This window comes from Oryx dammah, unplaced genomic scaffold (assembly GCF_014754425.2).
Source record: "Oryx dammah isolate SB20612 unplaced genomic scaffold, SCBI_Odam_1.1 HiC_scaffold_18, whole genome shotgun sequence".
NCBI lineage: Eukaryota > Metazoa > Chordata > Mammalia > Artiodactyla > Bovidae > Oryx > Oryx dammah.
Genome location: NW_024070202.1, coordinates 5,360,348 through 5,375,981, shown reverse-complemented (window position 1 = coordinate 5,375,981; position 15,634 = coordinate 5,360,348). Strand labels below are relative to the sequence as shown.

The 15,634-nt window shown below is 48.6% G+C and overlaps 1 protein-coding gene across 2 annotated transcripts in view; it reads right to left on the bottom strand.

The window, feature by feature from the left end:
• The window catches only part of COBL (cordon-bleu WH2 repeat protein), a 237,432-nt gene that overhangs the window by 72,531 nt on the left and 149,267 nt on the right, over positions 1–15,634 (bottom strand). The gene's annotated exons all lie outside the window — the stretch shown is intronic.

Sequence of the window (15,634 nt, the reverse complement as noted above, 5' to 3'; positions counted from 1 at the left end):
GCCCTGGCCTTCCCCAGAACCAGCGTCTCCACTCCACGTGGTCCACACTGAGGGCCAACGCAGTGGAGTGGTCAGGCCACAGATTAGGGAGAACCAGCGTCTCCACTCCACGTGGTCCACACTGAGGGCCAACGCAGTGGAGTGGTCAGGCCACAGATTAGGGGGACCCAGAACCAGCGTCTCCACTCCACGTGGTCCACACTGAGGGTCAATGCAGTGGAGTGGTCAGGCCACAGATGAGAGGGACACACTGCCTGGACTTGTGACTTTGCCACTGATAAGCTGTGTGACCTTGGAGAGGTTTCTTAACTTCTCTCTGCCTCAGTTTATCTCCTGCAAAATTGAGGTCAATTATAGTACCTCCATCCCAGAGAAATGGTGAGAACTAAATGGGTTACAATAAGTGAAAGAGGCTTAGAGAGTTCGAGGCACAAAGTGAGCATCCAGTATGTGCTATTACGGTCATTATGCATTTGTACGGTTTTTTTCTCCCTCGTTACAGTGTGAGCCCCATGAGGACAGTGATCATTCCCTGTTTGCACTCATAGCCAAGTCCCAGGCTCCCAGCAGCTCTTGGTAACTGACGGGCCCTTGAGTCCACACGAGCAGGAGTGAGTGGGTGGGCAAATCAGCCCTTACATTTTACATCAGGAACTTGTGGGTGAGCCATCAGCTCACCACATTTGAAATAAATATAGAAAGAAAACTCACCATTTTCAATAGCAGCCCTGTAAGACGTGCCCTCAGCCTATTCTGTTCTGCCAATTACACCATTATTCAGTTTCCTGAGAAGATTTTTGAGACTCAGACTTTCTTGTACTTAAATATTAACATCAAAGGAAAACCGAATTCCTGCTTCTTATGCCAATTCATGCTTTTCTGCAAGACGCTATCAAACACACTGCTCATCAAAAGCTCATAACATCTGCTCAAACGCACTGCTCATCACTGCTCATAACAGGTCAGGGACCCACAGGAAAGAGCCCTACACCCAGAAAACTAAATCCAGGCTCCCATAGAAAAATGTAAAGAAAAATGTCAGTGTTTCTCCCAAATCTTCGAGTTCTGCAGACGTCAGATGTGTACTAAGCAGTTGCTAAGTCATGTCTGACTTTTTAGTGACCCCATGGACTACAGTCCGCCAGGTTCCTCCATGGGATTTCCCAGGCAAGAATACTGGAGTGGGTTGCCATTTCCTTCTCCAGGGGATCTTCTTGACCTGGGGATTGAACCCATATCTTCTGCATTGCAGGCAGATTCCTTACTGCTGAGCCACCGGGGAAATCTCCTACTAAGCAAATGAGCCAATGCAAAATGAACTCTTAAATACTTCATCTGCCTTAAACGTACCTCCATTGCAACTGTGAACACAGAAAGAGACAAAATAACTTAAGCACACTCAACAATGCCAGGTCTGGATGGTAAATGAAGCAAACCAGAGCAAGGGCTAGGCTGACCTAAGTCTGGAGCTGGGCACACGTTACACTGAAGGGCTGGCTCGCTTGCATGACCCCCACCCATTTGAGAGGATATAAACAAACTCATGCTGTGGAGGTTTGTTAAGGCCTGTGAAGCACAGCAGAGAACTCTGTCCACTGCCTGCATCTCTGGAGCGTGCCCAGACCCACTGGCATCCCTTAAACATGGAATTTGTGACAGGGCGCCTCGCATTCCCGACCCTAATTGCTTTTCTTCCCTCCTCCCTGTCTATACTGGAACTCGCAGTCCTTCTTGCCTCCTTCCTCACCACAGCTACGCCTGCCTGGCAGAAGCCTCAGCGCCTCTTTGAACCCACTTTGGTCCCTTCAGTGCCCTGAGCATGTTCCCAGCTCGGTGCAGACACCCTTAAAAGCACTTCACAGCACATCTATTTTATATCTATTTCAGGCTCTTCCTCTGTAACCCTGCTGCCCTTAGAGCACTGGGGCTTCTGAGTCTGTCAGCTCTTTCCTGAAGCAGGAGGGGTGGGGTGGGGGGGCTGCCTCAGAGCCTACCCTGCACACACAGGCAGGAAGGGCTCCATCTTTAAAACGGGGGGCCTTCCACTTTCTTCAGAGTTGCTGTTAGCACCCAGCGTGTTTCTGCCATGTTGGCTGTGTTCCAATATGTGGCTGCCCTCTCCTTTGATAAGTATTTTTGGTAAGAATGATCTCATCAGGGCCACAGAGAGACGGCCTTGACAGCAGAAAGCTGGAGCCCAGGGCCACTGATCCTGGCCGCCTCCAGTCCTGACACCCGTCACTGACGGGCTTCAAGCGTCTGTGTCTCTGGAACAGAGCTGAGTTCTGACACAACAGGGTTTTCAGCCAACTCTGTTCTGCAGAGCACACACAGCTCTCTCCCTAACCCAGCCCACCCTTCACACCCCCAGTGTTGGTATCCCCTAGTTCTCGGTCCATCAAGCCCTCTCAACGCTGAAACACAACAAGGCTTCTCAACTTTCAATCCAGGGGCAGCCAAAACATCTTGGCTGCCCAGAGGATATTTGTGGTTTAACTCGTTTCCTTCTTTCCCCACTCCTGGAATTTGTGCACACAATAAAGAAAAAAATATCCACAGAATAATTTGGATAGAAATATTGCTAAGTACTAGAAGTCGTTTAGGAGGCTAATTCATATCAGTGTAAAATAAGATGGTAAACCACACTGTGGCCCATGTAGCCTAGGGTCTAGACCGCCTGGTCCACACCTCCTGTTCCGTTGTGGGATTTTCTCCTGCTGCTCAGTGGCCAAGTTTCACGGGGAACAGACCATGGCTTGCCTGCAGGAGGGATCTCATTTCCTGCTCTTTCCCAAACTGTTCAATAGCATTAAAAAAAAAAAAAAATCAAATCCTTTTCTCGTAGGGGAATGAATCATACCTTCCTACAAATGTTGGCAGAAAAATTCACAGGTTCTGGCTTTCATAGTCACATCAGATTTTCTTAGTTTTTTTCTCCTGTGACGGAAGCCCAATACATCATTAAGGAAGAGCAACGGATAATGAAAATGGGAATAAAGCAAACCCAACTGACAGAGCCCACAAGGGGTTTCCTTGTTAAGATGGCTCATTATGTTGACCTTGCAAACAGAGAATAAAATCAGTAATCCTTGAGACTGACCAAATTGCCCAAACGACATTCTGTTTTCTCACTGGAGCCTACCTTCTCAAAGCTATGAGACCACCAGCTACAACCTCCACCAGGAGGTCCAGACCTCCGGCTCCGTGACCACAGGACTCAACTACAGGCTAAAATTTAACCATCCCTTCAGAGAATTTTTCATTGGTGGGGTATAAGAAAGACCCTGTCAGAAATGGAGGACACTGGCTCTCCTTAAGGGCCAGTCAGCCTCTCTTCTCCCTCTAATAAATTCCCCTTTTCTTGCCTGACTGCCCAGCTAGCTCTCTCTTTCTCTGCATTCGCCTTACACCAACCTTTAGGACCCAGAACTCGTGGGACTTCAGACTGTGGGGTGCACACCTCCTCTGCAGTCACTGGAGGGCTAGTCAGATGGGAAACAGTACCGACACCATGAACTCACACCACCGCTGACAGCCCACGAATTTATTGCCTGCAGTATAAAATGGTAAGATGGGACTTCACTGGTGGTCCTGTGGCTCAGATTTCAAGCTTCCAGTTCAGGGCGCCTTGGTCAGGGAACGAGGCCTTGCATGCGGAATCTGAGTCTGCATGCCACAGCTAACATTACGCAAGCTGCAACTGAAGACGCCACGTGCCTTCACCGAAGATCGAAGATCCCACGTGCCTCAGCTAAGACTCGGTGGAGCCACACACAGAAACAAATACTAAAAAAAATTAAGATGATAATTTGAGCCCATCTCACACGCACAGCTGGATGTGGAGGATCGGGAAACAGCTCTGGGATCTGTTCATTTTGCCACAGATACCTAATTTTGAATTAAATACGTATGTTTGTTTCTGTTTGAAATGTACTCTGTATTCTAGTGAATCCTGATCTCCTTCTGTTGTTATTGCAGCCAGAACAACACCTGTGGAGGCCTGCAGTGATGGTCCCAATAGGTTAGGGGCAGAGCTAATTCTTAAGGCCAAACCTACAGTCACCTACCCGCCCCTGGGAGCTCATGGCTTCCCAGGATGGCTCGACTGAAAAATAACGCATAGCCGAAAAGTTGAGAATTATGTTTTATTCAGTGGACAAAACCGAGGACTTAAGCCTGGGACACAGCCCTTCTGAGAGCTCTGAGGGACTGCTCAGAAGAGCTAAGGTGGGAGGAGCCAGAATATATAGGGATTTTTGCAACTCGAAACATCAAAAGATTGCTGTTAATTGAGGAAAACCAGACATCACGCTTCTCTTTATATGGGAAGATGCAAGAGTCTGGCTCACTGAAATCATCCCTTGGACATCGACCTCAGCTACCTGGAGCCAGCTTCCTGTGGAGTTTTCTCATCCTGAGTCTTCTCAGGGTCCGCCTTGGGGGCGGCTGCGTGTCTGCTGCTTTAATGGCGGGGATCCTGTTTCCACCCCGAGCTCCCTCACATCTGGGTGGCTGTAATGTGAATTGATGACTGCAACACCCTTTGTTTTCCTGATACACCAGCGACATTTGTTTCATTGCCACGAACTCTCTTGGCTTCTCTCTGGGGAGATGCACAAACTCTGGGGGTTTTCCAAGGAGCCGTCCTGAGAAGCCGTGAGCTCCCAGGGACGGGTGGGTGACTGCAGGTTTGGCCTTAAGAATAGCTCCGCCCCTAACCTATTGGGACCATCACTGCAGGCACAGTGGTCTCCACGGGGCCAGCACTGCTGTGAGAGCTCCCTATAGCCCTGGAGAAGGCTCTGGGAGCGCTGGGTCTCCCTAGAATGGTTCTTGGGTTCACAGGGACTGCAAAGAGCAGGTTCTCCTCCTTACTCATTTACTCATAGTCCATCGGGCAGGACGCTGAGAGTACCCAAGGTGAGCATCGCCCTCTCCGTGTGGGCCCCACTGTATCCTCTGCTGGAGCTGCTGACATCACCCGCCTCAGGCAGCTTTACAGGCATCCATGTCACAGCTGAAACAGGACGGGGGCCGTGACCTCCGATGAGAATATGCTTCTGAGACAAACGGGGCAATGCTGTACTTGAAACATTTCTGTCTAAATTGTTTCAGTGACTTCCCTTGTGGTCCAGTGGTTAAGACTTCACTTTCCAATGCTGGGGGTGTGGGCTCAATCCCTGCCTGAGGAGCTTAGATCTCACATGCCTTGCAGCCAAAAAGTCAAAACACAAAACAGAAGCAATATTGCCACAAATTCAATAAAAACTTAAAAAAACTGGTTTCATAAAGAAGTAAGGAGGAAAAAAAAAAAAAAGAAGTAAGGAGGAAGAGTTATTTGTTCCCAGTTCTCAAAACTGTTCATTCTGGCAAAAAAAGACTACCTTGCGAGAATCAAGCACATGATAAAGTCGCCCTTTTGACATGGTTGGCGAGGCATTCAGACAGAGGTTTTAGCCTAAATATTGAGGAAAATATTTTGGTTATAGTAAGTACAATCTGAAATAGCCATCGATGATCTTATCAGCATCACCTCCTTCTAAATTAGACCAGATATTCTTAGGATGGCATGGTTTTAGAGTTTTAATGGGGAGAATGAGGCCCAAGGAAACGAGTTGAACTCCTCAGGATGCCTGAGCTCCTGGGGAATGGGATTCAACTGGTCAGTTCCAAGCATCTTGCATCCCTCCTCTCCTTTCACCCTGCTGCCCCCTTTTGAAAGATTTCAATAGCTTTGCTTTCCTCTCTTTCTTTTTCCTTTCTCTCCTCTTTCCCTCCTTCCTTCCTTGTTTCGTTCTCTTTTTATCAAAAAATTCAGTGGGAGAGAAGTTAGTCAGACCTGTTAGCACATCCTCTTTTCTTCAGACACAGGTTTTGGCAGGGATATAAGGCAGGGCCCCATGACAGAGCCTGCAAGGAGGTGGGCCTTGCTCTCCCGCCCACACTCACAGGGCCGCCCGGGTCTATCAGAGCTCCTCTGATGTGAAGGCAGGGAACACCGCTCCCCACCACAGCTGCCAGCACCGCCCTGGAGGCTCTGCTTGCTTTTCCTTATCCTCAGAGCACAGCCTTCCTGAAGGACACACCCTTGGCTGAATCCCTCAGCCAGGGGGGTACCCTGTCTTCTTGTGCCCTGGAAATCTGGCATCAGTTCAGAGCAAAGGGCAAACAAAGAGGCTGAAACCCATCAGCTTCGTGAGAATGAATCCTTGTGATGGGCAGACACACAGAACTTAGGAATCTAGTTTCTATCATGTGATGTGAGTGGGAAATAGCCATTCTCTAGGGCCACGTTCCTCGGAATGACATTGCTTTAGAAGATAAGTTGTAGAAGCTATTTGGCCAACAAAATACTCTGTCACTGAAGCTCTCTGATAGTTTCAAGCTTCAGAGCAATTTCAGAGATCTTTCCTCTGTTGGTCAGATTTTTCCTTACAACATACCAAAAACATCCAGCTGGCAGTATCTGCCTTCCAACTAAACTCAGGGAAGACACTGAATACTCTGGAACTCTGAGCCTTCTGCTGCTTTCAGGACCTCCTGAAAACTTGTTCACAATCACAGGGGTTGCTTGGAATATGCTGACTACTCATTATTGACCGCTTTCACCAAGACCAGTTTAGAGAGCCAGAAAGTTGTGAAAAGCTTGTGAATGAAAAGGAAACCAGCCTTGGTGTAAGTCAGAGGTGCCTAGCCGCAGGAAGGTGGTGGGCGTGCTGGGACCCCAGGTCAGTGTGGAGGCTCCACAGCGGGTGTGGAGGCGGCAGGGGAGGAAGAATACTGGGTGAGGTGGTGGGATGCTGAGTGGAGAGAGGTGAGTGTAGCTGAGTGCTAGGCTCATGGGGACAAGGCAGGCAGAGACCTGAGGGGAACACCCAGACCCGCACAACAAGGTGTGTGTGTGTGTGTGTGCGTGTGTGCGTGCGTGCACGCGCATGTGTGATGGCTTGCTGTGGTTCTATGTGAGATTTCAATGGAAGCAAACTCAAGCACAGTTTTGACAGGTGGGGGTGATGATTCCAATTCATATGAACCATCAGTTCAGTTCAGTTCAGTTCAGTCGCTCAGTCGTGTTCGACTCTTTGCGACCCTATGAATTGCAGCACCCCAGGCCTCCCTGTCCATCACCAACTCCCGGAGTTCACTCAGACTCACATCCATCGAGTCCGTGATGCCATCCAGCCATCTCATCCTCTGTCGTCCCCTTTTCCTCCTGCCCCCAATCCCTCCCAGCATCAGAGTCTTTTCCAATGAGTCAACTCTTCACATGAGGTGGCCAAAGTACTGGAGTTTCAGCTTTAGCATCATTCCTTCCAAAGAAATCCCAGGACTGATCTCCTTTAGAATGGACTGGTTGGATCTCCTTGCAGTCCAAGGGACTCTCAAGAGTCTTCTCCAACACCACAGTTCAAAAGCATCAATTCTTCGGTGCTCAGCCTCCTTCACAGTCCAACTCTCACATCCATACATGACTACTGGAAAAACCATAGCCTTGACTAGACGGACCTTAGTCGGCAAAGTAATGCCTCTGCTTTTGAATATGTTATCTAGGTTGGTCATAACTTTTCTTCTAAGAAGTAAGCCATAAAACCTTAATAATAGAGGTTTCCCTTTCAAATGTGTGAAGTTTCCTACAATTTACAAGGTAGCAGACTTTGAAAGCTGACCTGTGAGTTCTGTTTACTAAAACTCACCAGGAGTAAGATTTCCTACATGGTCACAGTGGAGATAAATCAATAAAGGTATTGAGATTAATGGATTTCTCCAAAGGACAGCAAGCCTCGCATGTCAAGTGGCTCATGTGTGTTTCCTGAATACCATTGGTATTGGCTGGGTCTCAGGGCTGACGGAAAAAGATGCCTTTTCTCCATATAGAAACAAAACTATTCAATAAAATGAGAAAGACTCTCCCTGTAAGCAACCAGACGATTTCTAACACTCCTACCAAATCAGGAAGGCTGCTCTGTAAGTCCAGATAACTGAGTCGTTAGATGGAGGAAGTCAAGTTGATAAAATGTCTTTTCTAGAAAATTCACCTTCAAGTAAAGCAGTTGGGTTTTCGTTTTTTAAAGAAGCAGGAAGTCTGGGTGTGATTCAGTTGTCTGTTGGTTGAGGAGACCAGTTCTTCAGGGCACTGTCCAAACGCCCCCCTCTCACCTGCAAAGACATCCCTCATCCTTTGCTAACCACAGGTTTCACTCTGTAGAAGACTGACCCCAAAATTCACCACTGAAGATGGGACCCTTATGTGAGGGACCAAGGAAAAAGTCCAGTTAGAAAGAAAACAGGGAAACGGCATTTTGAAGACTTTCCTGGGCAAACAGAGAAGGGTGGTCCCCTTCCAGAAGGGAGTCTGAGCAAATGCTGGCCGAGAGCGGGGAGAATCAGAGCTGTGGGGGAAGGAAGGGATCCCACCCCAAACTGGAGCAGAAACAGCAGGGATGAGTAGGGTCATTCAGCTCCCACACACTAACCCAATGGGAGATGCCAGTCACATCCCAGATCCACTTCAGCATACACTCTGGGATGGGAGTAGGTATTTGATTTTTTTTAAGTGTCAAAATATGTATAACATAAGAGTTATCATTTTAACCACCTTTAAATGTACAGTTCACAAGCATGAAGTACATTCCAGATGATGCTCAGACATCACCATCCAATTCCAGAACTGCTCATCCCTCTAAAAGGACACCCTGGTCCATTCATCAGCCACTGCCCATCCATCTCCCCAGCCCCTGGCGGCCACCTGGTTGCTTTCTGACTCTCAGTGGACTTCCCTGGCTGCTTCACATGAACGGAGTCAAACAACACGTGGTTTCCAGGTCTGACTTCTTTCACTCGGCGTGAAGGTTTCAAGCTTCCTTTGGTCTCAGCCTGGGTCAGAGCACCCTTTCTCATCATGGCTAGATAATCCTCCTTCGCACAGAGAATGCATATTCTGTTCAACCCGTTCATCTGGGGACAGACACAAGGCTTGTTTTTGACTCTGGGGACTTGAGCCACTGTGAACAGCTGTGTCCCAGTGTTGGCTTGAAGCTCGGTCCTCGACTCTGGTGGGTCCCTCGGAGCAGATTTGCTGTGTCTACGCTTCATGCCCCCCAGCAGCTGCACTGTTTTATATTCTTCTCCACAGTCAGTAAAGGGGAGTTCCAGTTCCTCCACATCCTTGCCAACACTTGCTATCTGTTATCTTCCTTTTATTAAAAAATCATAGCCATCTTCTTGACGTGAAGCGGCACCTCACTCTGGTTTGGGTTTGCATTTTGTAGCTCATCACGACCCCAGGCATCCTTTCACAGGCTCGCGGGCCCTCAGGCACCTGCTTTGGAAGGCAAGATTAGGAGCCACCACTGGAGAGTTCTCCCTGGAACCGTCACAGCACACTGCCCAGGGCAGAGGAGGCTCATTTTCCTTTTCTCTCAGGACGGAGCCTTAGAGTATAAGCCCGGGACATTTTTCCTGATCTCCAGCCCAAGGATGGTAGGGGTTCCCACGTGTGACAAACCTCCACTGGGAACAACTATACAAGATTTCTGCCCCTCAGACCTCCCCTCAGAAAAGCATAAAAGTGAATGCTGTTTCCAGGGGAACCTTGAATAGCTTCCATCTGATTTAAGGAGATCAATCAAATTCTGGAGCTTTACTATTAACTAACAAAGCACCAGTGACCCACCCCCGATCCCTCTCTGGGGCTCCACTGCCTGCAGAAGACATAGCTGACCCAGTGGGTGCCAACCTGGCCATGAAGACAGGGCCTCAGGCCACACATGTTACAGTGTCACCTGTAACATCCACCTGTAAAGCTCTGCAGGTCCCATCAGGCAGCCTGTGATGTCCACCTGTAAAGCTCTGCAGGTCCCATCAGGCCATCTGTGACCTTCTCTTGCAGCCTGGGCACCCTGTCCTTGTCTGCGCACCTGACCTTTAGGGACAAGATTCTGCAGTTCTCCTGACCCATGCCCACTCTGCACTCTCCCTTGAAGACACTAACTCCAGTTGGAAATAAAGAGAAGGAGAAAGGTGACTGCAGGGGAGAAAGGTGACAACAGCTCAGAGGCCCAGGAGAGAGGAGGGTTAGAAGAGGGGACTTCGGATCAGATGCCGGTTTCCTCATCCCAGGCAGGGAAGAGAGGAAACGTCAAAGGAGATTTGAGGGGTTCTGTCCAATCCTTTCACCGCCAGGTGAGCAAGCCAGGAGGAAAACCAGAGCCTACAACAGTTACAGAACATGGTTGCTACGACCCATCAGAAAACTGGGAAGCAGATCTACCTGCTGCTGTTTATCATTCCAGGCGACATGCAGGGCACCTCTCTTTCTGGGTGCCACGTGGGGAGCTAGCAGGGGGGGGTCTGTCTAGTAAACCAGCCAAGCAGGCCGTCGTCCAGGCCAGGGATGTCCATGCAGGCCTGACAGGTACTCAGAAGGGGAGGGAAGTCTGTCCCTCTGAGAGCAGAGTCTGGACAGCAGCCTGAGGCAGACCCTGGTTTATAGGCTGGCAGGCTGAGCCACCTCTCACTACCCGGGTCACACGGGGCAGGTGGACGGGGCACAGCTGGAGCGACGGGGGGCGCAGCTGGAGCGACAGGGGCCCCAGAGGAAAGGAAGAGAGTCGCCGCTTTCTCTTTTCTCAGAACTCAGACCCCCAGTGGGCACCTGTCAGCATGCTTCACCAACCAGATTCTAAGGGGCTACTCCACCAGCCTGAAGCAAAAGTGTGAGTGCTCTTTCCAATCTGGGGTACCCGCCTGACCTGCCCACGGGAGCCCCACTGCCATCCGTCTTCTCTCCCAGACACAGTGGCTTCTGAGACAGAGACGATGCCGCCGCCCGGGAGGCTCTGTCCAGCCTCTCCTCTCGGGCTCCCCCCAGCGCCCCTGCTCTCCAAGCATCCTCCCCAGGAGCTCTGCCCGCCTCGAGCCAGGCTCTCTGGTTCTGACCCACGGCTGCCTGGGCTCTGCTCCCTAAGTAAGCGCCCAGGAACAGCCTGCGGAGGCCAACGGGTGAGTGAGAGCCAGCAGAGGCGGCTCCGGGGGGGCTGCCCACAGTGCCCCGTCCTTCAGGGACCCGGCACTGCAGTGGCCTCTACCCAATAGCACCCCAGCCGCTTTTCAGGGCTCTGGGTATGTGTGTGCATGTGTGAGGAAACACGTACACATACGCACACACAGATATAATATATATAATTTAAATATACTGTTACCTTGGGAATCCCCTGGTGGCTCAGACAGTAACGAATCTGTCTGCAATGCAGGAGACCCAGGTTTCAACCCTGGGTCAGGAAGATCTCCTAGAGAAGGGAATGGCAACCCACTCCAGCATTCCTGCCTGGAGAATCCCAGGGACAGAGGAGCCTGTCAGGCTATAGTCCATAGGGTCACAAAGAGTCGGATATGACTGAGTGACTAACACTTTCACTGTTCACTATATGTTATACATTAATATATATAATAATTATACTTATTATATCAATGTACTATCCTATATCATGCTGCTGCTAAGTCGCTTCAGTCGTGTCCGACTCTGTGCGACCCCACAGTTGGCAGCCTGCCAGGCTCCCCCGTCCCTGGGATTCTCCAGGCAAGAACACTGGAGTGGGTTGCCATTTCCTCCTCCAAATACTATATTATATGATATACAAATAATATATCAATAAATAATATATAACATTACATACAATATATATAATACATAAACAGTAGAATATAACATATATAATATGTAAAGAACCTGCCTGGCAGTATAGGAGATGGAGGAGACATGGGTTTGATCCCTGGGTCAGGAAGATTCTCTGGAGGAGGGCATAGCAACCCACCCTAGTATTCTTGCTGGAGAATCCCATGGACAGAGGAGCCTGGTGGGCTACAATCCATAGCGTCACAAAGAGTTGGACATGACTGAAGTGACTTAGCATGCACATACATATTATAGGACATATAATACAATAATATATATAATAAAAATCTCTTATCATGAAAATACTCAAGCCCTCATTTCTGACTTTAATGCAGACTCCTCAGCCTCTGTTTCTGGGCTCTCTTCCAAGTCTCTGAGACAAGCCTCACTCCCCTTGTGCCAGGCCCACAAGCCGGCGCCCACCTGCCCCCACATCCCACACGCTGTGCCTGAGCCTGAGGACTGGGGTCCTCCCCCACCCTCTGTGAGTCAGGGTGAGTGGTCAGGGCCTGTCACCTCTCTAATGATGAGGTCGCTGTCACCAAGGTCGCACATGCCTGGGTTCTGAACACCACGGTGGGGACTATCCTCCCCTCAAACATCAGTCACAGGCAGCTCCCTGCACTGTCCACTCTTCAGGGTCACGGGCAGCTGAGTCCAGGTCGCTGGCTCCTCCACAGACTGCACTTCCTTCAAGAGTTCTGTGTTTGTGTATGAATCTCACTTCACATGTAACCCCTGTCCACAATCAGGCTACATTTTCTCTCCTGCTTCATGAGCAATTTTTAAACTGGCTGGTCCATTTTATGAAATGATTGAATCAACACATTCTTCTTGTTTCTATGGTGTTTGGTGAATTTGCTAGTTCACAGATCTGAGTCACTGACAAATTTATTTCACTATTTCCTCCAGAATGTCTGGGACACAGAAACAAAAGTCATCATTTTCTTTAGGCCTTGTCACATTTCTTTCTATTTAAGATGCTGCCAGTTGTCAGTCTCTAGGGAGGTACTTCTGTGCATGTTCATGCATGCTGTGCATAGCTGCACAAACACACACTCACAAACACAACCACACAGGAAACACTGTACTTATTGCTTTCACAGAAGGCACAGGATTGGAAGGCAACAGCACCCCACTCCAGTACTCTTGCCTGGAAAATCCCATGGACGGAGGAGCCTGGTGGGCTGCAGTCCATGGGGTCGTGAAGAGTCGGACACGACTGAGCGACTTCACTTTCACTTTTCACTTTCATGCATTGGAGAAGGAAATGGCACCCCACTCCAGTGTTCTTGCCTGGAGAATCCCAGGGACGGGGCAGCCTGGTGGGCTGCCGTCTATGGGGTCGCACAGAGTCGGGCACGACTGAAGCGACTCAGCAGCAGCAGCAGCCCCTTCTTTCAGGGGAATCCACTGCCATGAGTGTTTTCACAGGGTGTTTTTATTTACACTTTCTGTCGCTAAGGAAGAGCTGGTAAAGGCAGACATCATTGCACAATCTAAAGCAATTTCGCACACAAATCAATCAGCAGTACAAGTCTGCCTGGAAACGGCACCTCCTCTGGCCCTGGCTGGCTGGCCTGTAGGGTCTCTGTGGCATTTCTGTTTCTCGGGTCTGAGATGGGGATGCTCCGGCTGCGCTAGCACAGGCATCCTCTAACTCAGTCCGACTCAGGGATCCTCGGTGCTGGGCCAAACCAGACCACAGGCCTGTTTTCAGGAACCCAGATCCTCAGGTGCACAACTAGCTGAGGACCACCACGTGCCTGCCAGGGAGCTACCATTACCTTGTCTTATAAGGTTAAACTCCAGCATAGGGGAGTTGACCTGGGGCCCAGTTCTGTCCTCTTGGCTGGGTCCGGGCTCTCATGGGGACTAAGTTCTTAACACTCTGGTGAGAAGCCCACAGCGTAGACGGAGGGTGCCTTTTACTTGCACATGGCTGATGCTAAATGAACACGAATTAGGGTTTCAAATGCAGCCACCCTGTTCCTTGATAATGTTGCACTGTTAAATTTGCTTTATTGCTGCCAAATATTACAACTTATAATTAAATATATAGTTACAAGATATGTAGCAAATCATTTTCAAATAATAACAAAAAAGAAGGATTGTCCACATTATTATGCTAAAGCAAATGTAAATATAATCCCTCCACATAAACTTACTTACATCATTTCATTACTGAATGAATTTTATTTAATTAATATTAAGTAATATTCCCACTAATTCAAATCAGAAATTTAATCAAAAATTCATGTATTAATACTTACATCTTATTACTGAAATATAACTAACTTTAGTAATTTCATTACTGAAATATTATTAATTAAAAATGGACACAAAATGTCACTAACTTGGAATTGCTGAGGGTTCTCCTGTTGCTTCTGTTTTTCGTTTACAGCACGTTCAGCTGCCTAAAGTCTCACACAGAAGCTTATGTGTGCACGCAAGCTAAGTTGCTTCAGTCGTACCAACTCTTTGCAACACTATGGATTGCAGCCCGCCAGACTCCTCTGTCCATGGGATTTCCTAGGCAAGAATACTGGAGTGGATTGCCATTTCCTTCTCCATGGGATCTTCCCAAACCAGGGATTGAACCTGCACCTCTTATGTCTCCTGCATTGACAGGTGAGGTTTTTTTTTTTATATACCATTAGCGCCACCTGGGAAGCCCAATGTGATGTGAAGTTGCTCAGTCATGTCCGACTCTTTGTGACCCCGTGGGCTATAGCCCATCAGGCTCCTCCATCCATGGGATTCTCCAGGCAAGAATACTGGAGTGGGTTGCCATTTCCTTCTCCAGGGGATCTTCCTGATCCAGGGATTGAATCCGGGTCTCCCGCATTGCAGGCAGACACTTTAACCTCTCAGACACCAGGGAAGCCCAATAGACCCTTATATTCTCTTACAAAGGAAACGAGTTAAATGGCTGCAAACAGTGTGTTAATTTTAACTCAGATCATTTGCTGAGAGCCTCTCCCTTCCTCCCATCAAGAAAAGCAGCAGACATTGAGGCAGCGACAGGAGGAAGCCCAGACTCTTGGTCCCGCTTCAGGGGCAACACTGGGGACCACCAGCTTCCAGCAAACACCAGCCTCCCTTCTTTGATTTCAGTCACACAGCCACCCATCAAGACCAACTTCCCAGGCTCTCTGCTGCTATCTGAGACTCTGTCATTGCATTATCACTGATGACATGTGAGTGGACATGATGTCCAAGCAACCTGCAGACTGGCCAGTAGAAACCCCTGTTCACAATCATTCCTTTTAATGGATGGAAAGATGAGCGTGGTCATCTGGATTCTTCTGTCCTTGAAAGGTTAGTGCTTCCATCCCTGGACAGTTCCAATCCTGGAAGGGCTATGGTCAGAATCAAGAACCTCTGATCTAAGTCTCTGAATCTAGGGAACTTATTGGTAAAGCTCTGCAGCCTACCCTTATCATTTGGTGGCAGTTGTCAAAAGAGTTTGTGTGCCATGGACACTATGCAGTAGAAGCCCTGAATTCGTGCAGGCTGAGGGGAAAATGCGCTACTATTTTATTTACTTTGTAACTGATCCACTATTTGTAGATATAGTGAGATGATCATATTAAGTCTAGTTAGCATCTGTCGCTACATTCAGTTACAGAATGTTTTCCTTGTGATAAGAACTTTTAAGATATTTTCTCTTAGCAACTTTCAAATAGACAATACAGCCTTATTAACTACAGTTAGCAGGCCTGTACATGATGTCTCCAGGACTGATTTATTTTATAACTTTTATAGCTCTTAGTTTATACTTTTCGACTCCCTTCACCTATCCTGTCCCCTCCCCTCCTCCATGCCTCTGGGAATCACAATCCGTTCTCCGCATCTATGAGCTCACTTGTATGTTTATTTAATTAGATTCCACATATAAGGGAGATCATATAGTGTTGTGTCTTTTCCGTCTGACATGTCACTTAGCATAACGCCCCC